Source organism: Sesamum indicum, linkage group LG7 (genome assembly GCF_026168435.1).
Source record: "Sesamum indicum cultivar Baizhima isolate 11 linkage group LG7, ASM2616843v1, whole genome shotgun sequence".
Classification (NCBI taxonomy): domain Eukaryota; kingdom Viridiplantae; phylum Streptophyta; class Magnoliopsida; order Lamiales; family Pedaliaceae; genus Sesamum; species Sesamum indicum.
Window position 1 is genome coordinate 8,646,748 of NC_142663.1, and position 26,061 is coordinate 8,672,808.

General features: G+C 31.8%; 11 non-coding genes across 11 annotated transcripts; all 11 read left to right on the plus strand.

Moving 5' to 3' along the window:
- The first annotated feature begins 23 nt into the window (after positions 1-23).
- LOC148787533 (signal recognition particle RNA) lies at positions 24-329 on the plus strand. Its single transcript, XR_016066574.1, has one exon.
- A 2,090-nt stretch (positions 330-2,419) lies between these two features.
- LOC148787534 (signal recognition particle RNA) lies at positions 2,420-2,725 on the plus strand. The gene has a single exon (XR_016066575.1).
- A 2,090-nt stretch (positions 2,726-4,815) lies between these two features.
- LOC148787535 (signal recognition particle RNA) lies at positions 4,816-5,121 on the plus strand. The gene has a single exon (XR_016066550.1).
- A 2,090-nt stretch (positions 5,122-7,211) lies between these two features.
- On the plus strand, positions 7,212-7,517 carry LOC148787536 (signal recognition particle RNA). The gene has a single exon (XR_016066570.1).
- Positions 7,518-9,607: 2,090 nt separating this feature from the next.
- LOC148787537 (signal recognition particle RNA) lies at positions 9,608-9,913 on the plus strand. Its single transcript, XR_016066571.1, has one exon.
- Positions 9,914-12,001: 2,088 nt separating this feature from the next.
- On the plus strand, positions 12,002-12,307 carry LOC148787538 (signal recognition particle RNA). The gene has a single exon (XR_016066551.1).
- A 2,089-nt stretch (positions 12,308-14,396) lies between these two features.
- LOC148787539 (signal recognition particle RNA) lies at positions 14,397-14,702 on the plus strand. Its single transcript, XR_016066558.1, has one exon.
- A 2,090-nt stretch (positions 14,703-16,792) lies between these two features.
- Positions 16,793-17,098, plus strand: LOC148787540 (signal recognition particle RNA). The gene has a single exon (XR_016066564.1).
- Positions 17,099-19,187: 2,089 nt separating this feature from the next.
- LOC148787541 (signal recognition particle RNA) lies at positions 19,188-19,493 on the plus strand. The gene has a single exon (XR_016066559.1).
- Positions 19,494-21,581: 2,088 nt separating this feature from the next.
- Positions 21,582-21,887, plus strand: LOC148787542 (signal recognition particle RNA). The gene has a single exon (XR_016066560.1).
- A 2,089-nt stretch (positions 21,888-23,976) lies between these two features.
- On the plus strand, positions 23,977-24,282 carry LOC148787543 (signal recognition particle RNA). The gene has a single exon (XR_016066556.1).
- The last annotated feature ends 1,779 nt before the right edge of the window (positions 24,283-26,061 follow it).

The following is a 26,061-nucleotide window of genomic DNA, read 5'->3' on the forward strand; positions in this document are numbered from 1 at the left end:
AAAATCAACAAGTAAAACTATATGTCGAGCTCGGTTGCGTGAGCTTATAACCCAAGCGGGAATATCAAAGTGGTTGAACATTGAGCTTACTCAACTAGTTGGGCCACTGGTTGCTAGATGCTGGCATGCCCGTTCCAAGCTAGGAGTTTGGGCCATGTGGTCCAGGCGAAGGTATGTGCTTCGTGGCTCTTAAAGTGGAGGGCACTGCGTCAGGCTGGTTTCACAGAGCAGCGAAAACCTCCCGCTCTTTGTAGTGGAAGGATTACGTGTCGGTGCTCCATTGGCTCACCAAAGCTAGATGGGCTGGCCCTAACTGAACAATCACTTCTTTTCTTATTTTTTTTTCAAACTAAAAATTAAATGAATGTGGTAATAATGTTTTTTTAATTTAACCAAACTCACCAAATCGAATTATGAGCTATTCATTACGTAGAATTCAACATACAGTGAGATTAGTCGATCTTTTCTTATTTTCGACATGTATTTGACCATCCTTCAATTTTTTTATGTGAATTTATCTATTTTATTAGTTAAGTAGGTATAGTTCTTGGAACTTCTATAATGCACAATTTTTCATATATAATGCAATGTTTTTATTGCAATTAAAAGTATTGACATTGTAATTAGTCTGTGGATTGTATACCCTTGATATTATATATGAAATTGTATGCTACAAAAATATATAATAATGGAGAAGACTGGTAAGTTTACGCTATCACGTGTTTGATCACGATTTCTCCTAACTAAATATTAAAGCCTAACTACATAATTCTTTTGTTTAACATAATATTAGGTGAAGAAGGCAACTTCAAATTTACATTTTTTTTTTGTTGATCGCTAATACTCTTTTGAATAGTCAATTAACATAATTTACTTTTTTTGGACAGTCACATAATTAAGTATCTTTAATAGGTAATGCAGATAATAGAGTTGTAAATTAAAATTTTTAATTTCCTCTAATATTTTAATTGATATATTGAAATCCCAATATTAAAAGTTAAAAATTCATTAATTAATATTGAAAAAAAGATTGAGTAAAATTTTGAAATCTAAATCACTTTCTTTATAATCCTTTTCCAAAAATATTTTCAACATAAACAAGTCAAACAAAATATGCTACCAAGCATTAGTTAATAATTTGAATCAAAATTGTAATACCACTCATGAATCATAAATTGATGAAATAAATGACATATAAGTTCAGGCTGAGAACTCGTGTCCGTCGATTGAAAATTCCTTTTCGGCAAGTTGGCCATTAATCGAATTTTAAAATACATTCTACGTGGGTATAGAGAAGATACTCGCATAATCCCGGGCTCACTAACCTGGGCATGTCGAATGGTCTAAGCTCTAATCGCCAAGCAGATTTCAGAACTATGTGGGAGAAAGTTCTACATATGCGGAGCCACCTCTAGAATATTAATGAAGCACCTTTAGTGTCATTATGCCTAGCAGTCTGTCATGGGTAATATCACGTAATAACAAGGATTATAAAGGAGGGACGATTTCACTACCTCATTCAATACCGTTTAGAAAGCAATAAGATAAGAAACATACTACCATATGTAAATAACTCGTGCACGTACATGTTGTTCGTATCTAAGTTTCAAAATGCAGTCAATAGGTTAGGAGGATGTTCCCGAGGCCATTACTATCACTAACTTTTTTATTCAAGAAAAATGTCTATACATTAGATGATTCCTAAAATATTTTTTGCCCGATGTTGTGGTACTATGAACATAATTCATTTTTTGTCAATATACATTTGATAAAATCTTGTATATTTATATAGAAAAGTTTCACACCACAATAAGATTTTACGAGGGTAAAGTTCCTGTATTTCAATGCAACAAGATGAACAATTATCCATCTACTTCATTAGATGAAGTACTACCTACATCTCATATTAATATGAGTGTTTGGAAATGGATAATCTATGTTTTCTATATTTTTTGATTTTCTCGGAATAATATACGGTCTTGCTAAAATTAATAATTATTAAGCTTGATAAAGCACGCAAAGCTTTATATACAATGGTGGTAGATTTAAGTGGGGAGGAATAAGAAAATTGTATATATGTATATACATATATCTTGTATTAGCTACCGAATGGAAAAACATAATATATCAAATGAAATATACATTGTTATATGTTTTATGCTCGAAACTTCATGCTTGAAAAATGAATTTCCAACAAATTTATGCATGTGTCAATCAATAAAAATACAGTCAAAGAGTTGATGTTCCAAAAATGACGAATTCAAATAAGGTTTACTTAAATTACAAGTTTAGAAGAATAAGTGATTTCCCATCGGCTTCCAATTAAAAATGGTGAATGAAGGTAATCAATTCCATCCCACATTGTTCGAAAACTATTTCTGCAATTTATTAATAAGAAAATCAACAAGTAAAACTATATGTCGAGCTCGGTTGCGTGAGCTTATAACCCAAGCGGGAATATCAAAGTGGTTGAACATTGAGCTTACTCAACTAGTTGGGCCACTGGTTGCTAGATGCTGGCATGCCCGTTCCAAGCTAGGAGTTTGGGCCATGTGGTCCAGGCGAAGGTATGTGCTTCGTGGCTCTTAAAGTGGAGGGCACTGCGTCAGGCTGGTTTCACAGAGCAGCGAAAACCTCCCGCTCTTTGTAGTGGAAGGATTACGTGTCGGTGCTCCATTGGCTCACCAAAGCTAGATGGGCTGGCCCTAACTGAACAATCACTTCTTTTCTTATTTTTTTTTCAAACTAAAAATTAAATGAATGTGGTAATAATGTTTTTTTAATTTAACCAAACTCACCAAATCGAATTATGAGCTATTCATTACGTAGAATTCAACATACAGTGAGATTAGTCGATCTTTTCTTATTTTCGACATGTATTTGACCATCCTTCAATTTTTTTATGTGAATTTATCTATTTTATTAGTTAAGTAGGTATAGTTCTTGGAACTTCTATAATGCACAATTTTTCATATATAATGCAATGTTTTTATTGCAATTAAAAGTATTGACATTGTAATTAGTCTGTGGATTGTATACCCTTGATATTATATATGAAATTGTATGCTACAAAAATATATAATAATGGAGAAGACTGGTAAGTTTACGCTATCACGTGTTTGATCACGATTTCTCCTAACTAAATATTAAAGCCTAACTACATAATTCTTTTGTTTAACATAATATTAGGTGAAGAAGGCAACTTCAAATTTACATTTTTTTTTTGTTGATCGCTAATACTCTTTTGAATAGTCAATTAACATAATTTACTTTTTTTGGACAGTCACATAATTAAGTATCTTTAATAGGTAATGCAGATAATAGAGTTGTAAATTAAAATTTTTAATTTCCTCTAATATTTTAATTGATATATTGAAATCCCAATATTAAAAGTTAAAAATTCATTAATTAATATTGAAAAAAAGATTGAGTAAAATTTTGAAATCTAAATCACTTTCTTTATAATCCTTTTCCAAAAATATTTTCAACATAAACAAGTCAAACAAAATATGCTACCAAGCATTAGTTAATAATTTGAATCAAAATTGTAATACCACTCATGAATCATAAATTGATGAAATAAATGACATATAAGTTCAGGCTGAGAACTCGTGTCCGTCGATTGAAAATTCCTTTTCGGCAAGTTGGCCATTAATCGAATTTTAAAATACATTCTACGTGGGTATAGAGAAGATACTCGCATAATCCCGGGCTCACTAACCTGGGCATGTCGAATGGTCTAAGCTCTAATCGCCAAGCAGATTTCAGAACTATGTGGGAGAAAGTTCTACATATGCGGAGCCACCTCTAGAATATTAATGAAGCACCTTTAGTGTCATTATGCCTAGCAGTCTGTCATGGGTAATATCACGTAATAACAAGGATTATAAAGGAGGGACGATTTCACTACCTCATTCAATACCGTTTAGAAAGCAATAAGATAAGAAACATACAACCATATGTAAATAACTCGTGCACGTACATGTTGTTCGTATCTAAGTTTCAAAATGCAGTCAATAGGTTAGGAGGATGTTCCCGAGGCCATTACTATCACTAACTTTTTTATTCAATAAAAATGTCTATACATTAGATGATTCCTAAAATATTTTTCGCCCGATGTTGTGGTACTATGAACATAATTCATTTTTTGTCAATATACATTTGATAAAATCTTGTATATTTATATAGAAAAGTTTCACACCACAATAAGATTTTACGAGGGTAAAGTTCCTGTATTTCAATGCAACAAGATGAACAATTATCCATCTTCTTCATTAGATGAAGTACTACCTACATCTCATATTAATATGAGTGTTTGGAAATGGATAATCTATGTTTTCTATATTTTTTGATTTTCTCGGAATAATATACGGTCTTGCTAAAATTAATAATTATTAAGCTTGATAAAGCACGCAAAGCTTTATATACAATGGTGGTAGATTTAAGTGGGGAGGAATAAGAAAGTTGTATATATGTATATACATATATCTTGTATTAGCTACCGAATGGAAAAACATAATATATCAAATGAAATATACATTGTTATATGTTTTATGCTCGAAACTTCATGCTTGAAAAATGAATTTCCAACAAATTTATGCATGTGTCAATCAATAAAAATACAGTCAAAGAGTTGATGTTCCAAAAATGACGAATTCAAATAAGGTTTACTTAAATTACAAGTTTAGAAGAATAAGTGATTTCCCATCGGCTTCCAATTAAAAATGGTGAATGAAGGTAATCAATTCCATCCCACATTGTTCGAAAACTATTTCTGCAATTTATTAATAAGGAAATCGACAAGCAAAACTATATGTCGAGCTCGGTTGCGTGAGCTTATAACCCAAGCGGGGATATCAAAGTGGTTGAACATTGAGCTTACTCAACTAGTTGGGCCACTGGTTGCTAGATGCTGGCATGCCCGTTCCAAGCTAGGAGTTTGGGCCATGTGGTCCAGGCGAAGGTATGGGCTTCGTGGCTCTTAAAGTGGAGGGCACTGCGTCAGGCTGGCTTCACAGAGCAGCGAAAACCTCCCGCTCTTTGTAGTGGAAGGATAACGTGTCGGTGCTCCATTGGCTCACCAAAGCTAGATGGGCTGGCCCTAACTGAACAATCACTTTTTTTCTTATTTTTTTTCAAACTAAAAATTAAATGAATGTGGTAATAATGTTTTTTTAATTTAACCAAACTCACCAAATCGAATTATGAGCTATTCATTACGTAGAATTCAACATACAGTGAGATTAGTCGATCTTTTCTTATTTTCGACATGTATTTGACCATCCTTCAATTTTTTTATGTGCATTTATCTATTTTATTAGTAAAGTAGGTATGGTTCTTGGAACTTCTATAATGCAAAATGTTTCATATATAATGCAATGTTTTTATTGCAATTAAAAGTATTGACATTGTAATTAGTCTGTGGATTGTATACCCTTGATATTATATATGAAATTGTATGCTACAAAAATATATAATAATGGAGAAGACTGGTAAGTTTACGCTATCACGTGTTTGATCACGATTTCTCCTAACTAAATATTAAAGCCTAATTACATAATTCTTTTGTTTAACATAATATTAGGTGAAGAAGGCAACTTCAAATTTACATTTTTTTTTTGTTGATCGCTAATACTCTTTTGAATAGTCAATTAACATAATTTACTTTTTCTGGACAGTCACATAATTAAGTATCTTTAATAGGTAATGCAGATAATAGAGTTGTAAATTAAAATTTTTAATTTCCTCTAATATTTTAATTGATATATTGAAATCCCAATATTAAAAGTTAAAAATTCATTTATTAATATTGAAAAAAAGATTGAGTAAAATTTTGAAATCTAAATTACTTTCTTTATAATCCTTTTCCAAAAATATTTTCAACATAAACAAGTCAAACAAATTATGCTACCAAGCATTAGTTAATAATTTGAATCAAAATTGTAATACCACTCATGAATCATAAATTGATGAAATAAATGACATATAAGTTCAGGCTGAGAACTCGTGTCCGTCGATTGAAAATTCCTTTTCGGCAAGTTGGCCATTAATCGAATTTTAAAATACATTCTACGTGGGTATAGAGAAGATACTCGCATAATCCCGGGCTCACTAACCTGGGGCATGTCGAATGGTCTAAGCTCTAATCGCCAAGCAGATTTCAGAACTATGTGGGAGAAAGTTCTACATATGCGGAGCCACCTCTAGAATATTAATGAAGCACCTTTAGTGTCATTATGCCTAGCAGTCGGTCATGGGTAATATCACGTAATAACAAGGATTATAAAGGAGGGACGATTTCACTACCTCATTCTATACCGTTTAGAAAGCAATAAGATAAGAAACATACAACCATATGTAAATAACTCGTGCACGTACATGTTGTTCGTATCTAAGTTTCAAAATGCAGTCAATAGGTTAGGAGGATGTTCCCGAGGCCATTACTATCACTAACTTTTTTATTCAAGAAAAATGTCTATACATTAGATGATTCCAACATATTTTTCGCCGATGTTGTGGTACTATGAACATAATTCATTTTTTGTCAATATACATTTGATAAAATCTTGTATATTTATATAGAAAAGTTTCACACCACAATAAGATTTTACGAGGGTAAAGTTCCTGTATTTCAATGCAACAAGATGAACAATTATCCATCTACTTCATTAGATGAAGTACTACCTACATCTCATATTAATATGAGTGTTTGGAAATGGATAATCTATGTTTTTTACATTTTTCGATTTTCTCGGAATAATATATGGCCTTGCTAAAATTAATAATTTTTAACCTTGATAAAGCACGCAAAGCTTTATATATAATGGTGGTAGATTTAAGTGGGGTGGAATAAGAAAATTGTATATATATGTATATACATATATCTTGTATTAGCTACCGAATGGAAAAACATAATATATCAAATGAAATATACATTGTTATATGTTTTATGCTCGAAACTTCATGCTTGAAAAATGAATTTCAAACAAATTTATGCATGTGTCAATCAATAAAAATACAATCAAAGAGTTGATGTTCCAAAAATGACGAATTCAAATAAGGTTTACTTAAATTACAAGTTTAGAAGAATAAGTGATTTTCCATCGGCTTCCAATTAAAAATGGTGAATGAAGGTAATCAATTCCATCCCACATTGTTCGAAAACTATTTCTGCAATTTATTAATAAGGAAATCAACAAGCAAAACTATATGTCGAGCTCGGTTGCGTGAGCTTATAACCCAAGCAGGGATATCAATGTGGTTGAACATTGAGCTTACTCAACTAGTTGGGCCATTGGTTGCTAGATGCTGGCATGCCCGTTCCAAGCTAGGAGTTTGGGCCATGTGGTCCAGGCGAAAGTATGGGCTTCGTGGCTCTTAAAGTGGAGGGCACTGCGTCAGGCTGGCTTCACAGAGCAGCGAAAACCTCCCGCTCTTTGTAGTGGAAGGATAACGTGTCGGTGCTCCATTGGCTCACCAAAGCTAGATGGGCTGGCCCTAACTGAACAATCACTTTTTTTCTTACTTTTTTTCAAACTAAAAATTAAATGAATGTGGTAATAATGTTTTTTTAATTTAACCAAACTCACCAAATCGAATTATGAGCTATTGATTACGTAGAATTCAACATACAGTGAGATTAGTCGATCTTTTCTTATTTTCGACATGTATTTGACCATCCTTCAATTTTTTTATGAGCATTTATCTATTTTATTAGTAAAGTAGGTATGGTTCTTGGAACTTCTATAATGCAAAATGTTTCATATATAATGCAATGTTTTTATTGCAATTAAAAGTATTGACATTGTAATTAGTCTGTGGATTGTATACCCTTGATATTATATATGAAATTGTATGCTACAAAAATATATAATAATGGAGAAGACTGGTAAGTTTACGCTATCACGTGTTTGATCACGATTTCTCCTAACTAAATATTAAAGCCTAATTACATAATTCTTTTGTTTAACATAATATTAGGTGAAGAAGGCAACTTCAAATTTACATTTTTTTTTTGTTGATCGCTAATACTCTTTTGAATAGTCAATTAACATAATTTACTTTTTCTGGACAGTCACATAATTAAGTATCTTTAATAGGTAATGCAGATAATAGAGTTGTAAATTAAAATTTTTAATTTCCTCTAATATTTTAATTGATATATTGAAATCCCAATATTAAAAGTTAAAAATTCATTTATTAATATTGAAAAAAAGATTGAGTAAAATTTTGAAATCTAAATTACTTTCTTTATAATCCTTTTCCAAAAATATTTTCAACATAAACAAGTCAAACAAATTATGCTACCAAGCATTAGTTAATAATTTGAATCAAAATTGTAATACCACTCATGAATCATAAATTGATGAAATAAATGACATATAAGTTCAGGCTGAGAACTCGTGTCCGTCGATTGAAAATTCCTTTTCGGCAAGTTGGCCATTAATCGAATTTTAAAATACATTCTACGTGGGTATAGAGAAGATACTCGCATAATCCCGGGCTCACTAACCTGGGGCATGTCGAATGGTCTAAGCTCTAATCGCCAAGCAGATTTCAGAACTATGTGGGAGAAAGTTCTACATATGCGGAGCCACCTCTAGAATATTAATGAAGCACCTTTAGTGTCATTATGCCTAGCAGTCGGTCATGGGTAATATCACGTAATAACAAGGATTATAAAGGAGGGACGATTTCACTACCTCATTCTATACCGTTTAGAAAGCAATAAGATAAGAAACATACAACCATATGTAAATAACTCGTGCACGTACATGTTGTTCGTATCTAAGTTTCAAAATGCAGTCAATAGGTTAGGAGGATGTTCCCGAGGCCATTACTATCACTAACTTTTTTATTCAAGAAAAATGTCTATACATTAGATGATTCCAACATATTTTTCGCCGATGTTGTGGTACTATGAACATAATTCATTTTTTGTCAATATACATTTGATAAAATCTTGTATATTTATATAGAAAAGTTTCACACCACAATAAGATTTTACGAGGGTAAAGTTCCTGTATTTCAATGCAACAAGATGAACAATTATCCATCTACTTCATTAGATGAAGTACTACCTACATCTCATATTAATATGAGTGTTTGGAAATGGATAATCTATGTTTTTTACATTTTTCGATTTTCTCGGAATAATATATGGCCTTGCTAAAATTAATAATTTTTAACCTTGATAAAGCACGCAAAGCTTTATATATAATGGTGGTAGATTTAAGTGGGGTGGAATAAGAAAATTGTATATATATGTATATACATATATCTTGTATTAGCTACCGAATGGAAAAACATAATATATCAAATGAAATATACATTGTTATATGTTTTATGCTCGAAACTTCATGCTTGAAAAATGAATTTCAAACAAATTTATGCATGTGTCAATCAATAAAAATACAATCAAAGAGTTGATGTTCCAAAAATGACGAATTCAAATAAGGTTTACTTAAATTACAAGTTTAGAAGAATAAGTGATTTTCCATCGGCTTCCAATTAAAAATGGTGAATGAAGGTAATCAATTCCATCCCACATTGTTCGAAAACTATTTCTGCAATTTATTAATAAGGAAATCAACAAGCAAAACTATATGTCGAGCTCGGTTGCGTGAGCTTATAACCCAAGCAGGGATATCAATGTGGTTGAACATTGAGCTTACTCAACTAGTTGGGCCATTGGTTGCTAGATGCTGGCATGCCCGTTCCAAGCTAGGAGTTTGGGCCATGTGGTCCAGGCGAAAGTATGGGCTTCGTGGCTCTTAAAGTGGAGGGCACTGCGTCAGGCTGGCTTCACAGAGCAGCGAAAACCTCCCGCTCTTTGTAGTGGAAGGATAACGTGTCGGTGCTCCATTGGCTCACCAAAGCTAGATGGGCTGGCCCTAACTGAACAATCACTTTTTTTCTTACTTTTTTTCAAACTAAAAATTAAATGAATGTGGTAATAATGTTTTTTTAATTTAACCAAACTCACCAAATCGAATTATGAGCTATTGATTACGTAGAATTCAACATACAGTGAGATTAGTCGATCTTTTCTTATTTTCGACATGTATTTGACCATCCTTCAATTTTTTTATGAGCATTTATCTATTTTATTAGTAAAGTAGGTATGGTTCTTGGAACTTCTATAATGCAAAATGTTTCATATATAATGCAATGTTTTTATTGCAATTAAAAGTATTGACATTGTAATTAGTCTGTGGATTGTATACCCTTGATATTATATATGAAATTGTATGCTACAAAAATATATAATAATGGAGAAGACTGGTAAGTTTACGCTATCACGTGTTTGATCACGATATCTCCTAACTAAATATTAAAGCCTAATTACATAATTCTTTTGTTTAACATAATATTAGGTGAAGAAGGCAACTTCAAATTTACATTTTTTTTTGTTGATCGCTAATACTCTTTTTAATAGTCAATTAACATAATTTACTTTTTCTGGACAGTCACATAATTAAGTATCTTTAATAGGTAATGCAGATAATAGAGTTGTAAATTAAAATTTTTAATTTCCTCTAATATTTTAATTGATATATTGAAATCCCAATATTAAAAGTTAAAAATTCATTAATTAATATTGAAAAAAAGATTGAGTAAAATTTTGAAATCTAAATCACTTTCTTTATAATCCTTTTCCAAAAATATTTTCAACATAAACAAGTCAAACAAAATATGCTACCAAGCATTAGTTAATAATTTGAATCAAAATTGTAATACCACTCATGAATCATAAATTGATGAAATAAATGACATATAAGTTCAGGCTGAGAACTCGTGTCCGTCGATTGAAAATTCCTTTTCGGCAAGTTGGCCATTAATCGAATTTTAAAATACATTCTACGTGGGTATAGAGAAGATACTCGCATAATCCCGGGCTCACTAACCTGGGCATGTCGAATGGTCTAAGCTCTAATCGCCAAGCAGATTTCAGAACTATGTGGGAGAAAGTTCTACATATGCGGAGCCACCTCTAGAATATTAATGAAGCACCTTTAGTGTCATTATGCCTAGCAGTCTGTCATGGGTAATATCACGTAATAACAAGGATTATAAAGGAGGGACGATTTCACTACCTCATTCAATACCGTTTAGAAAGCAATAAGATAAGAAACATACAACCATATGTAAATAACTCGTGCACGTACATGTTGTTCGTATCTAAGTTTCAAAATGCAGTCAATAGGTTAGGAGGATGTTCCCGAGGCCATTACTATCACTAACTTTTTTATTCAAGAAAAATGTCTATACATTAGATGATTCCTAAAATATTTTTCGCCCGATGTTGTGGTACTATGAACATAATTCATTTTTTGTCAATATACATTTGATAAAATCTTGTATATTTATATAGAAAAGTTTCACACCACAATAAGATTTTACGAGGGTAAAGTTCCTGTATTTCAATGCAACAAGATGAACAATTATCCATCTACTTCATTAGATGAAGTACTACCTACATCTCATATTAATATGAGTGTTTGGAAATGGATAATCTATGTTTTCTATATTTTTTGATTTTCTCGGAATAATATACGGTCTTGCTAAAATTAATAATTATTAAGCTTGACAAAGCACGCAAAGCTTTATATACAATGGTGGTAGATTTAAGTGGGGAGGAATAAGAAAATTGTATATATGTATATACATATATCTTGTATTAGCTACCGAATGGAAAAACATAATATATCAAATGAAATATACATTGTTATATGTTTTATGCTCGAAACTTCATGCTTGAAAAATGAATTTCCAACAAATTTATGCATGTGTCAATCAATAAAAATACAGTCAAAGAGTTGATGTTCCAAAAATGACGAATTCAAATAAGGTTTACTTAAATTACAAGTTTAGAAGAATAAGTGATTTCCCATCGGCTTCCAATTAAAAATGGTGAATGAAGGTAATCAATTCCATCCCACATTGTTCGAAAACTATTTCTGCAATTTATTAATAAGGAAATCAACAAGCAAAACTATATGTCGAGCTCGGTTGCGTGAGCTTATAACCCAAGCGGGGATATCAAAGTGGTTGAACATTGAGCTTACTCAACTAGTTGGGCCACTGGTTGCTAGATGCTGGCATGCCCGTTCCAAGCTAGGAGTTTGGGCCATGTGGTCCAGGCGAAGGTATGGGCTTCGTGGCTCTTAAAGTGGAGGGCACTGCGTCAGGCTGGCTTCACAGAGCAGCGAAAACCTCCCGCTCTTTGTAGTGGAAGGATAACGTGTCGGTGCTCCATTGGCTCACCAAAGCTAGATGGGCTGGCCCTAACTGAACAATCACTTTTTTTCTTATTTTTTTTCAAACTAAAAATTAAATGAATGTGGTAATAATGTTTTTTTAATTTAACCAAACTCACCAAATCGAATTATGAGCTATTCATTACGTAGAATTCAACATACAGTGAGATTAGTCGATCTTTTCTTATTTTCGACATGTATTTGACCATCCTTCAATTTTTTTATGTGCATTTATCTATTTTATTAGTAAAGTAGGTATGGTTCTTGGAACTTCTATAATGCAAAATGTTTCATATATAATGCAATGTTTTTATTGCAATTAAAAGTATTGACATTGTAATTAGTCTGTGGATTGTATACCCTTGATATTATATATGAAATTGTATGCTACAAAAATATATAATAATGGAGAAGACTGGTAAGTTTACGCTATCACGTGTTTGATCACGATTTCTCCTAACTAAATATTAAAGCCTAATTACATAATTCTTTTGTTTAACATAATATTAGGTGAAGAAGGCAACTTCAAATTTACATTTTTTTTTTGTTGATCGCTAATACTCTTTTGAATAGTCAATTAACATAATTTACTTTTTCTGGACAGTCACATAATTAAGTATCTTTAATAGGTAATGCAGATAATAGAGTTGTAAATTAAAATTTTTAATTTCCTCTAATATTTTAATTGATATATTGAAATCCCAATATTAAAAGTTAAAAATATATTAATTAATATTGAAAAAAAGATTGAGTAAAATTTTGAAATCTAAATCACTTTCTTTATAATCCTTTTCCAAAAATATTTTCAACATAAACAAGTCAAACAAAATATGCTACCAAGCATTAGTTAATAATTTGAATCAAAATTGTAATACCACTCATGAATCATAAATTGATGAAATAAATGACATATAAGTTCATGCTGAGAACTCGTGTCCGTCGATTGAAAATTCCTTTTCGGCAAGTTGGCCATTAATCGAATTTTAAAATACATTCTACGTGGGTATAGAGAAGATACTCGCATAATCCCGGGCTCACTAACCTGGGCATGGCGAATGGTCTAAGCTCTAATCGCCAAGCAGATTTCAGAACTATGTGGGAGAAAGTTCTACATATGCGGAGCCACCTCTAGAATATTAATGAAGCACCTTTAGTGTCATTATGCCTAGCAGTCTGTCATGGGTAATATCACGTAATAACAAGGATTATAAAGGAGGGACGATTTCACTACCTCAATCAATACCGTTTAGAAAGCAATATGATAAGAAACATACAACCATATGTAAATAACTCGTGCACGTACATGTTGTTCGTATCTAAGTTTCAAAATGCAGTCAATAGGTTAGGAGGATGTTCCCGAGGCCATTACTATCACTAACTTTTTTATTCAAGAAAAATGTCTATACATTAGATGATTCCTAAAATATTTTTCGCCCGATGTTGTGGTACTATGAACATAATTCATTTTTTGTCAATATACATTTGATAAAATCTTGTATATTTATATAGAAAAGTTTCACACCACAATAAGATTTTACGAGGGTAAAGTTCCTGTATTTCAATGCAACAAGATGAACAATTATCCATCTACTTCATTAGATGAAGTACTACCTACATCTCATATTAATATGAGTGTTTGGAAATGGATAATCTATGTTTTCTATATTTTTTGATTTTCTCGGAATAATATACGGTCTTGCTAAAATTAATAATTATTAAGCTTGATAAAGCACGCAAAGCTTTATATACAATGGTGGTAGATTTAAGTGGGGAGGAATAAGAAAATTGTATATATGTATATACATATATCTTGTATTAGCTACCGAATGGAAAAACATAATATATCAAATGAAATATACATTGTTATATGTTTTATGCTCGAAACTTCATGCTTGAAAAATGAATTTCCAACAAATTTATGCATGTGTCAATCAATAAAAATACAGTCAAAGAGTTGATGTTCCAAAAATGACGAATTCAAATAAGGTTTACTTAAATTACAAGTTTAGAAGAATAAGTGATTTCCCATCGGCTTCCAATTAAAAAAGGTGAATGAAGGTAATCAATTCCATCCCACATTGTTCGAAAACTATTTCTGCAATTTATTAATAAGGAAATCAACAAGCAAAACTATATGTCGAGCTCGGTTGCGTGAGCTTATAACCCAAGCGGGGATATCAAAGTGGTTGAACATTGAGCTTACTCAACTAGTTGGGCCACTGGTTGCTAGATGCTGGCATGCCCGTTCCAAGCTAGGAGTGTGGGCCATGTGGTCCAGGCGAAGGTATGGGCTTCGTGGCTCTTAAAGTGGAGGGCACTGCGTCAGGCTGACTTCACAGAGCAGCGAAAACCTCCCGCTCTTTGTAGTGGAAGGATAACGTGTCGGTGCTCCATTGGCTCACCAAAGCTAGATGGGCTGGCCCTAACTGAACAATCACTTTTTTTCTTATTTTTTTTCAAACTAAAAATTAAATGAATGTGGTAATAATGTTTTTTTAAAAATAACCAAACTCACCAAATCGAATTATGAGCTATTGATTACGTAGAATTCAACATACAGTGAGATTAGTCGATCTTTTCTTATTTTCGACATGTATTTGACCATCCTTCAATTTTTTTATGAGCATTTATCTATTTTATTAGTAAAGTAGGTATGGTTCTTGGAACTTCTATAATGCACAATTTTTCATATATAATGCAATGTTTTTATTGCAATTAAAAGTATTGACATTGTAATTAGTCTGTGGATTGTATACCCTTGATATTATATATGAAATTGTATGCTACAAAAATATATAATAATGGAGAAGACTGGTAAGTTTACGCTATCACGTGTTTGATCACGATTTCTCCTAACTAAATATTAAAGCCTAATTACATAATTCTTTTGTTTAACATAATATTAGGTGAAGAAGGCAACTTCAAATTTACATTTTTTTTTTGTTGATCGCTAATACTCTTTTGAATAGTCAATTAACATAATTTACTTTTTCTGGACAGTCACATAATTAAGTATCTTTAATAGGTAATGCAGATAATAGAGTTGTAAATTAAAATTTTTAATTTCCTCTAATATTTTAATTGATATATTGAAATCCCAATATTAAAAGTTAAAAATTCATTAATTAATATTGAAAAAAAGATTGAGTAAAATTTTGAAATCTAAATCACTTTCTTTATAATCCTTTTCCAAAAATATTTTCAACATAAACAAGTCAAACAAAATATGCTACCAAGCATTAGTTAATAATTTGAATCAAAATTGTAATACCACTCATGAATCATAAATTGATGAAATAAATGACATATAAGTTCATGCTGAGAACTCGTGTCCGTCGATTGAAAATTCCTTTTCGGCAAGTTGGCCATTAATCGAATTTTAAAATACATTCTACGTGGGTATAGAGAAGATACTCGCATAATCCCGGGCTCACTAACCTGGGCATGCCGAATGGTCTAAGCTCTAATCGCCAAGCAGATTTCAGAACTATATGGGAGAAAGTTCTACATATGCGGAGCCACCTCTAGAATATTAATGAAGCACCTTTAGTGTCATTATGCCTAGCAGTCTGTCATGGGTAATATCACGTAATAACAAGGATTATAAAGGAGGGACGATTTCACTACCTCAATCAATACCGTTTAGAAAGCAATATGATAAGAAACATACAACCATATGTAAATAACTCGTGCACGTACATGTTGTTCGTATCTAAGTTTCAAAATGCAGTCAATAGGTTAGGAGGATGTTCCCGAGGCCATTACTATCACTAACTTTTTTATTCAAGAAAAATGTCTATACATTAGATGATTCCTAAAATATTTTTCGCCCGATGTTGTGGTACTATGAACATAATTCATTTTTTGTCAATATACATTTGATAAAATCTTGTATATTTATATAGAAAAGTTTCACACCACAATAAGATTTTACGAGGGTAAAGTTCCTGTATTTCAATGGAACAAGATGAACAATTATCCATCTACTTCATTAGATGAAGTACTACCTACATCTCATATTAATATGAGTGTTTGGAAATGGATAATCTATGTTTTCTATATTTTTTGATTTTCTCGGAATAATATACGGTCTTGCTAAAATTAATAATTATTAAGCTTGATAAAGCACGCAAAGCTTTATATACAATGGTGGTAGATTTAAGTGGGGAGGAATAAGAAAATTGTATATATGTATATACATATATCTTGTATTAGCTACCGAATGGAAAAACATAATATATCAAATGAAATATACATTGTTATATGTTTTATGCTCGAAACTTCATGCTTGAAAAATGAACTTCCAACAAATTTATGCATGTGTCAATCAATAAAAATACAGTCAAAGAGTTGATGTTCCAAAAATGACGAATTCAAATAAGGTTTACTTAAATTACAAGTTTAGAAGAATAAGTGATTTCCCATTGGCTTCCAATTAAAAATGGTGAATGAAGGTAATCAATTCCATCCCACATTGTTCGAAAACTATTTCTGCAATTTATTAATAAGGAAATCAACAAGCAAAACTATATGTCGAGCTCGGTTGCGAGAGCTTATAACCCAAGCGGGGATATCAAAGTGGTTGAACATTGAGCTTACTCAACTAGTTGCGCCACTGGTTGCTAGATGCTGGCATGCCCGTTCCAAGCTAGGAGTTTGGGCCATGTGGTCCAGGCGAAGGTATGGGCTTCGTGGCTCTTAAAGTGGAGGGCACTGCGTCAGGCTGGCTTCACAGAGCAGCGAAAACCTCCCGCTCTTTGTAGTGGAAGGATAACGTGTCGGTGCTCCATTGGCTCACCAAAGCTAGATGGGCTGGCCCTAACTGAACAATCACTTTTTTTCTTATTTTTTTTCAAACTAAAAATTAAATGAATGTGGTAATAATGTTTTTTTAATTTAACCAAACTCACCAAATCGAATTATGAGCTATTGATTACGTAGAATTCAACATACAGTGAGATTAGTCGATCTTTTCTTATTTTCGACATGTATTTGACCATCCTTCAATTTTTTTATGTGCATTTATCTATTTTATTAGTAAAGTAGGTATGGTTCTTGGAACTTCTATAATGCAAAATGTTTCATATATAATGCAATGTTTTTATTGCAATTAAAAGTATTGACATTGTAATTAGTCTGTGGATTGTATACCCTTGATATTATATATGAAATTGTATGCTACAAAAATATATAATAATGGAGAAGACTGGTAAGTTTACGCTATCACGTGTTTGATCACGATTTCTCCTAACTAAATATTAAAGCCTAATTACATAATTCTTTTGTTTAACATAATATTAGGTGAAGAAGGCAACTTCAAATTTACATTTTTTTTTTGTTGATCGCTAATACTCTTTTGAATAGTCAATTAACATAATTTACTTTTTCTGGACAGTCACATAATTAAGTATCTTTAATAGGTAATGCAGATAATAGAGTTGTAAATTAAAATTTTTAATTTCCTCTAATATTTTAATTGATATATTGAAATCCCAATATTAAAAGTTAAAAATTCATTAATTAATATTGAAAAAAAGATTGAGTAAAATTTTGAAATCTAAATCACTTTCTTTATAATCCTTTTCCAAAAATATTTTCAACATAAACAAGTCAAACAAAATATGCTACCAAGCATTAGTTAATAATTTGAATCAAAATTGTAATACCACTCATGAATCATAAATTGATGAAATAAATGACATATAAGTTCAGGCTGAGAACTCGTGTCCGGCGATTGAAAATTCCTTTTCGGCAAGTTGGCCATTAATCGAATTTTAAAATACATTCTACGTGGGTATAGAGAAGATACTCGCATAATCCCGGGCTTACTAACCTGGGGCATGTCGAATGGTCTAAGCTCTAATCGCCAAGCAGATTTCAGAACTATGTGGGAGAAAGTTCTACATATGCGGAGCCACCTCTAGAATATTAATGAAGCACCTTTAGTGTCATTATGCCTAGCAGTCGGTCATGGGTAATATCACGTAATAACAAGGATTATAAAGGAGGGACGATTTCACTACCTCATTCTATACCGTTTAGAAAGCAATAAGATAAGAAACATACAACCATATGTAAATAACTCGTGCACGTACATGTTGTTCGTATCTAAGTTTCAAAATGCAGTCAATAGGTTAGGAGGATGTTCCCGAGGCCATTACTATCACTAACTTTTTTATTCAAGAAAAATGTCTATACATTAGATGATTCCTAAAATATTTTTCGCCGATGTTGTGGTACTATGAACATAATTCATTTTTTGTCAATATACATTTGATAAAATCTTGTATATTTATATAGAAAAGTTTCACACCACAATAAGATTTTACGAGGGTAAAGTTCCTGTATTTCAATGCAACAAGATGAACAATTATCCATCTACTTCATTAGATGAAGTACTACCTACATCTCATATTAATATGAGTGTTTGGAAATGGATAATCTATGTTTTTTACATTTTTTGATTTTCTCGGAATAATATATGGCCTTGCTAAAATTAATAATTTTTAAGCTTGATAAAGCACGCAAAGCTTTATATACAATGGTGGTAGATTTAAGTGGGGAGGAATAAGAAAATTGTATATATGTATATACATATATCTTGTATTAGCTACCGAATGGAAAAACATAATATATCAAATGAAATATACATTGTTATATGTTTTATGCTCGAAACTTCATGCTTGAAAAATGAATTTCCAACAAATTTATGCATGTGTCAATCAATAAAAATACAGTCAAAGAGTTGATGTTCCAAAAATGACGAATTCAAATAAGGTTTACTTAAATTACAAGTTTAGAAGAATAAGTGATTTCCCATCGGCTTCCAATTAAAAATGGTGAATGAAGGTAATCAATTCCATCCCACATTGTTCGAAAACTATTTCTGCAATTTATTAATAAGGAAATCAACAAGCAAAACTATATGTCGAGCTCGGTTGCGTGAGCTTATAACCCAAGCGGGGATATCAAAGTGGTTGAACATTGAGCTTACTCAACTAGTTGGGCCACTGGTTGCTAGATACTGGCATGCCCGTTCCAACCTAGGAGTTTGGGCCATGTGGTCCAGGCGAAGGTATGGGCTTCGTGGCTCTTAAAGTGGAGGGCACTGCGTCAGGCTGGCTTCACAGAGCAGCGAAAACCTCCCGCTCTTTGTAGTGGAAGGATAACGTGTCGGTGCTCCATTGGCTCACCAAAGCTAGATGGGCTGGCCCTAACTGAACAATCACTTTTTTTCTTACTTTTTTTCAAACTAAAAATTAAATGAATGTGGTAATAATGTTTTTTTAATTTAACCAAACTCACCAAATCGAATTATGAGCTATTGATTACGTAGAATTCAACATACAGTGAGATTAGTCGATCTTTTCTTATTTTCGGCATGTATTTGACCATCCTTCAATTTTTTTATGAGCATTTATCTATTTTATTAGTAAAGTAGGTATGGTTCTTGGAACTTCTATAATGCACAATTTTTCATATATAATGCAATGTTTTTATTGCAATTAAAAGTATTGACATTGTAATTAGTCTGTGGATTGTATACCCTTGATATTATATATGAAATTGTATGCTACAAAAATATATAATAATGGAGAAGACTGGTAAGTTTACGCTATCACGTGTTTGATCACGATTTCTCCTAACTAAATATTAAAGCCTAATTACATAATTCTTTTGTTTAACATAATATTAGGTGAAGAAGGCAACTTCAAATTTACATTTTTTTTTGTTGATCGCTAATACTCTTTTGAATAGTCAATTAACATAATTTACTTTTTCTGGACAGTCACATAATTAAGTATCTTTAATAGGTAATGCAGATAATAGAGTTGTAAATTAAAATTTTTAATTTCCTCTAATATTTTAATTGATATATTGAAATCCCAATATTAATAGTTAAAAATTCATTAATTAATATTGAAAAAAAGATTGAGTAAAATTTTGAAATCTAAATCACTTTCTTTATAATCCTTTTCCAAAAATATTTTCAACATAAACAAGTCAAACAAAATATGCTACCAAGCATTAGTTAATAATTTGAATCAAAATTGTAATACCACTCATGAATCATAAATTGATGAAATAAATGACATATAAGTTCAGGCTGAGAACTCGTGTCCGTCGATTGAAAATTCCTTTTCGGCAAGTTGGCCATTAATCGAATTTTAAAATACATTCTACGTGGGTATAGAGAAGATACTCGCATAATCCCGGGCTTACTAACCTGGGGCATGTCGAATGGTCTAAGCTCTAATCGCCAAGCAGATTTCAGAACTATGTGGGAGAAAGTTCTACATATGCGGAGCCACCTCTAGAATATTAATGAAGCACCTTTAGTGTCATTATGCCTAGCAGTCGGTCATGGGTAATATCACGTAATAACAAGGATTATAAAGGAGGGACGATTTCACTACCTCATTCTATACCGTTTAGAAAGCAATAAGATAAGAAACATACAACCATATGTAAATAACTCGTGCACGTACATGTTGTTCGTATCTAAGTTTCAAAATGCAGTCAATAGGTTAGGAGGATGTTCCCGAGGCCATTACTATCACTAACTTTTTTATTCAAGAAAAATGTCTATACATTAGATGATTCCTAAAATATTTTTCGCCGATGTTGTGGTACTATGAACATAATTCATTTTTTGTCAATATACATTTGATAAAATCTTGTATATTTATATAGAAAAGTTTCACACCACAATAAGATTTTACGAGGGTAAAGTTCCTGTATTTCAATGCAACAAGATGAACAATTATCCATCTACTTCATTAGATGAAGTACTACCTACATCTCATATTAATATGAGTGTTTGGAAATGGATAATCTATGTTTTTTACATTTTTTGATTTTCTCGGAATAATATATGGCCTTGCTAAAATTAATAATTTTTAAGCTTGATAAAGCACGCAAAGCTTTATATACAATGGTGGTAGATTTAAGTGGGGAGGAATAAGAAAATTGTATATATGTATATACATATATCTTGTATTAGCTACCGAATGGAAAAACATAATATATCAAATGAAATATACATTGTTATATGTTTTATGCTCGAAACTTCATGCTTGAAAAATGAATTTCCAACAAATTTATGCATGTGTCAATCAATAAAAATACAGTCAAAGAGTTGATGTTCCAAAAATGACGAATTCAAATAAGGTTTACTTAAATTACAAGTTTAGAAGAATAAGTGATTTCCCATCGGCTTCCAATTAAAAATGGTGAATGAAGGTAATCAATTCCATCCCACATTGTTCGAAAACTATTTCTGCAATTTATTAATAAGGAAATCAACAAGCAAAACTATATGTCGAGCTCGGTTGCGTGAGCTTATAACCCAAGCGGGGATATCAAAGTGGTTGAACATTGAGCTTACTCAACTAGTTGGGCCACTGGTTGCTAGATACTGGCATGCCCGTTCCAACCTAGGAGTTTGGGCCATGTGGTCCAGGCGAAGGTATGGGCTTCGTGGCTCTTAAAGTGGAGGGCACTGCGTCAGGCTGGCTTCACAGAGCAGCGAAAACCTCCCGCTCTTTGTAGTGGAAGGATAACGTGTCGGTGCTCCATTGGCTCACCAAAGCTAGATGGGCTGGCCCTAACTGAACAATCACTTTTTTTCTTACTTTTTTTCAAACTAAAAATTAAATGAATGTGGTAATAATGTTTTTTTAATTTAACCAAACTCACCAAATCGAATTATGAGCTATTGATTACGTAGAATTCAACATACAGTGAGATTAGTCGATCTTTTCTTATTTTCGGCATGTATTTGACCATCCTTCAATTTTTTTATGAGCATTTATCTATTTTATTAGTAAAGTAGGTATGGTTCTTGGAACTTCTATAATGCACAATTTTTCATATATAATGCAATGTTTTTATTGCAATTAAAAGTATTGACATTGTAATTAGTCTGTGGATTGTATACCCTTGATATTATATATGAAATTGTATGCTACAAAAATATATAATAATGGAGAAGACTGGTAAGTTTACGCTATCACGTGTTTGATCACGATTTCTCCTAACTAAATATTAAAGCCTAATTACATAATTCTTTTGTTTAACATAATATTAGGTGAAGAAGGCAACTTCAAATTTACATTTTTTTTTTGTTGATCGCTAATACTCTTTTGAATAGTCAATTAACATAATTTACTTTTTCTGGACAGTCACATAATTAAGTATCTTTAATAGGTAATGCAGATAATAGAGTTGTAAATTAAAATTTTTAATTTCCTCTAATATTTTAATTGATATATTGAAATCCCAATATTAATAGTTAAAAATTCATTAATTAATATTGAAAAAAAGATTGAGTAAAATTTTGAAATCTAAATCACTTTCTTTATAATCCTTTTCCAAAAATATTTTCAACATAAACAAGTCAAACAAAATATGCTACCAAGCATTAGTTAATAATTTGAATCAAAATTGTAATACCACTCATGAATCATAAATTGATGAAATAAATGACATATAAGTTCAGGCTGAGAACTCGTGTCCGGCGATTGAAAATTCCTTTTCGGCAAGTTGGCCATTAATCGAATTTTAAAATACATTCAACGTGGGTATAGAGAAGATACTCGCATAATCCCGGGCTCACTAACCTGGGGCATGTCGAATGGTCTAAGCTCTAATCGCCAAGCAGATTTCAGAACTATGTGGGAGAAAGTTCTACATATGCGGAGCCACCTCTAGAATATTAATGAAGCACCTTTAGTGTCATTATGCCTAGCAGTCGGTCATGGGTAATATCACGTAATAACAAGGATTATAACGGAGGGACGATTTCACTACCTCATTCTATACCGTTTAGAAAGCAATAAGATAAGAAACATACAACCATATGTAAATAACTCGTGCACGTACATGTTGCTCGTATCTAAGTTTCAAAATGCAGTCAATAGGTTAGGAGGATGTTCCCGAGGCCATTACTATCACTAACTTTTTGATTCAAGAAAAATGTCTATACATTAGATGATTCCTAAAATATTTTTCGCCGATGTTGTGGTACTATGAACATAATTCATTTTTTGTCAATATACATTTGATAAAATCTTGTATATTTATATAGAAAAGTTTCACACCACAATAAGATTTTACGAGGGTAAAGTTCCTGTATTTCAATGCAACAAGATGAACAATTATCCATCTACTTCATTAGATGAAGTACTACCTACATCTCATATTAATATGAGTGTTTGGAAATGGATAATCTATGTTTTTTACATTTTTTGATTTTCTCGGAATAATATATGGCCTTGCTAAAATTAATAATTTTTAAGCTTGATAAAGCACGCAAAGCTTTATATACAATGGTGGTAGATTTAAGTGGGGAGGAATAAGAAAATTGTATATATGTATATACATATATCTTGTATTAGCTACCGAATGGAAAAACATAATATATCAAATGAAATATACATTGTTATATGTTTTATGCTCGAAACTTCATGCTTGAAAAATGAATTTCCAACAAATTTATGCATGTGTCAATCAATAAAAATACAGTCAAAGAGTTGATGTTCCAAAAATGACGAATTCAAATAAGGTTTACTTAAATTACAAGTTTAGAAGAATAAGTGATTTCCCATCGGCTTCCAATTAAAAATGGTGAATGAAGGTAATCAATTCCATCCCACATTGTTCGAAAACTATTTCTGCAATTTATTAATAAGGAAATCAACAAGCAAAACTATATGTCGAGCTCGGTTGCGTGAGCTTATAACCCAAGCGGGGATATCAAAGTGGTTGAACATTGAGCTTACTCAACTAGTTGGGCCACTGGTTGCTAGATACTGGCATGCCCGTTCCAACCTAGGAGTTTGGGCCATGTGGTCCAGGCGAAGGTATGGGCTTCGTGGCTCTTAAAGTGGAGGGCACTGCGTTAGGCTGGCTTCACAGAGCAGCGAAAACCTCCCGCTCTTTGTAGTGGAAGGATAACGTGTCGGTGCTCCATTGGCTCACCAAAGCTAGATGGGCTGGCCCTAACTGAACAATCACTTTTTTTCTTATTTTTTTTCAAACTAAAAATTAAATGAATGTGGTAATAATGTTTTTTTTAATTTAACCAAACTCACCAAATCGAATTATGAGCTATTCATTACGTAGAATTCAACATACAGTGAGATTAGTCGATCTTTTCTTATTTTCGACATGTATTTGACCATCCTTCAATTTTTTTATGTGCATTTATCTATTTTATTAGTAAAGTAGGTATGGTTCTTGGAACTTCTATAATGCACAATTTTTCATATATAATGCAATGTTTTTATTGCAATTAAAAGTATTGACATTGTAATTAGTCTGTGGATTGTATACCCTTGATATTATATATGAAATTGTATGCTACAAAAATATATAATAATGGAGAAGACTGGTAAGTTTACGCTATCACGTGTTTGATCACGATTTCTCCTAACTAAATATTAAAGCCTAATTACATAATTCTTTTGTTTAACATAATATTAGGTGAAGAAGGCAACTTCAAATTTACATTTTTTTTTTGTTGATCGCTAATACTCTTTTGAATAGTCAATTAACATAATTTACTTTTTCTGGACAGTCACATAATTAAGTATCTTTAATAGGTAATGCAGATAATAGAGTTGTAAATTAAAATTTTTAATTTCCTCTAATATTTTAATTGATATATTGAAATCCCAATATTAATAGTTAAAAATTCATTAATTAATATTGAAAAAAAGATTGAGTAAAATTTTGAAATCTAAATCACTTTCTTTATAATCCTTTTCCAAAAATATTTTCAACATAAACAAGTCAAACAAAATATGCTACCAAGCATTAGTTAATAATTTGAATCAAAATTGTAATACCACTCATGAATCATAAATTGATGAAATAAATGACATATAAGTTCAGGCTGAGAACTCGTGTCCGGCGATTGAAAATTCCTTTTCGGCAAGTTGGCCATTAATCGAATTTTAAAATACATTCAACGTGGGTATAGAGAAGATACTCGCATAATCCCGGGCTCACTAACCTGGGGCATGTCGAATGGTCTAAGCTCTAATCGCCAAGCAGATTTCAGAACTATGTGGGAGAAAGTTCTACATATGCGGAGCCACCTCTAGAATATTAATGAAGCACCTTTAGTGTCATTATGCCTAGCAGTCGGTCATGGGTAATATCACGTAATAACAAGGATTATAACGGAGGGACGATTTCACTACCTCATTCTATACCGTTTAGAAAGCAATAAGATAAGAAACATACAACCATATGTAAATAACTCGTGCACGTACATGTTGCTCGTATCTAAGTTTCAAAATGCAGTCAATAGGTTAGGAGGATGTTCCCGAGGCCATTACTATCACTAACTTTTTGATTCAAGAAAAATGTCTATACATTAGATGATTCCTAAAATATTTTTCGCCGATGTTGTGGTACTATGAACATAATTCATTTTTTGTCAATATACATTTGATAAAATCTTGTATATTTATATAGAAAAGTTTCACACCACAATAAGATTTTACGAGGGTAAAGTTCCTGTATTTCAATGCAACAAGATGAACAATTATCCATCTACTTCATTAGATGAAGTACTACCTACATCTCATATTAATATGAGTGTTTGGAAATGGATAATCTATGTTTTTTACATTTTTTGATTTTCTCGGAATAATATATGGCCTTGCTAAAATTAATAATTTTTAAGCTTGATAAAGCACGCAAAGCTTTATATACAATGGTGGTAGATTTAAGTGGGGAGGAATAAGAAAATTGTATATATGTATATACATATATCTTGTATTAGCTACCG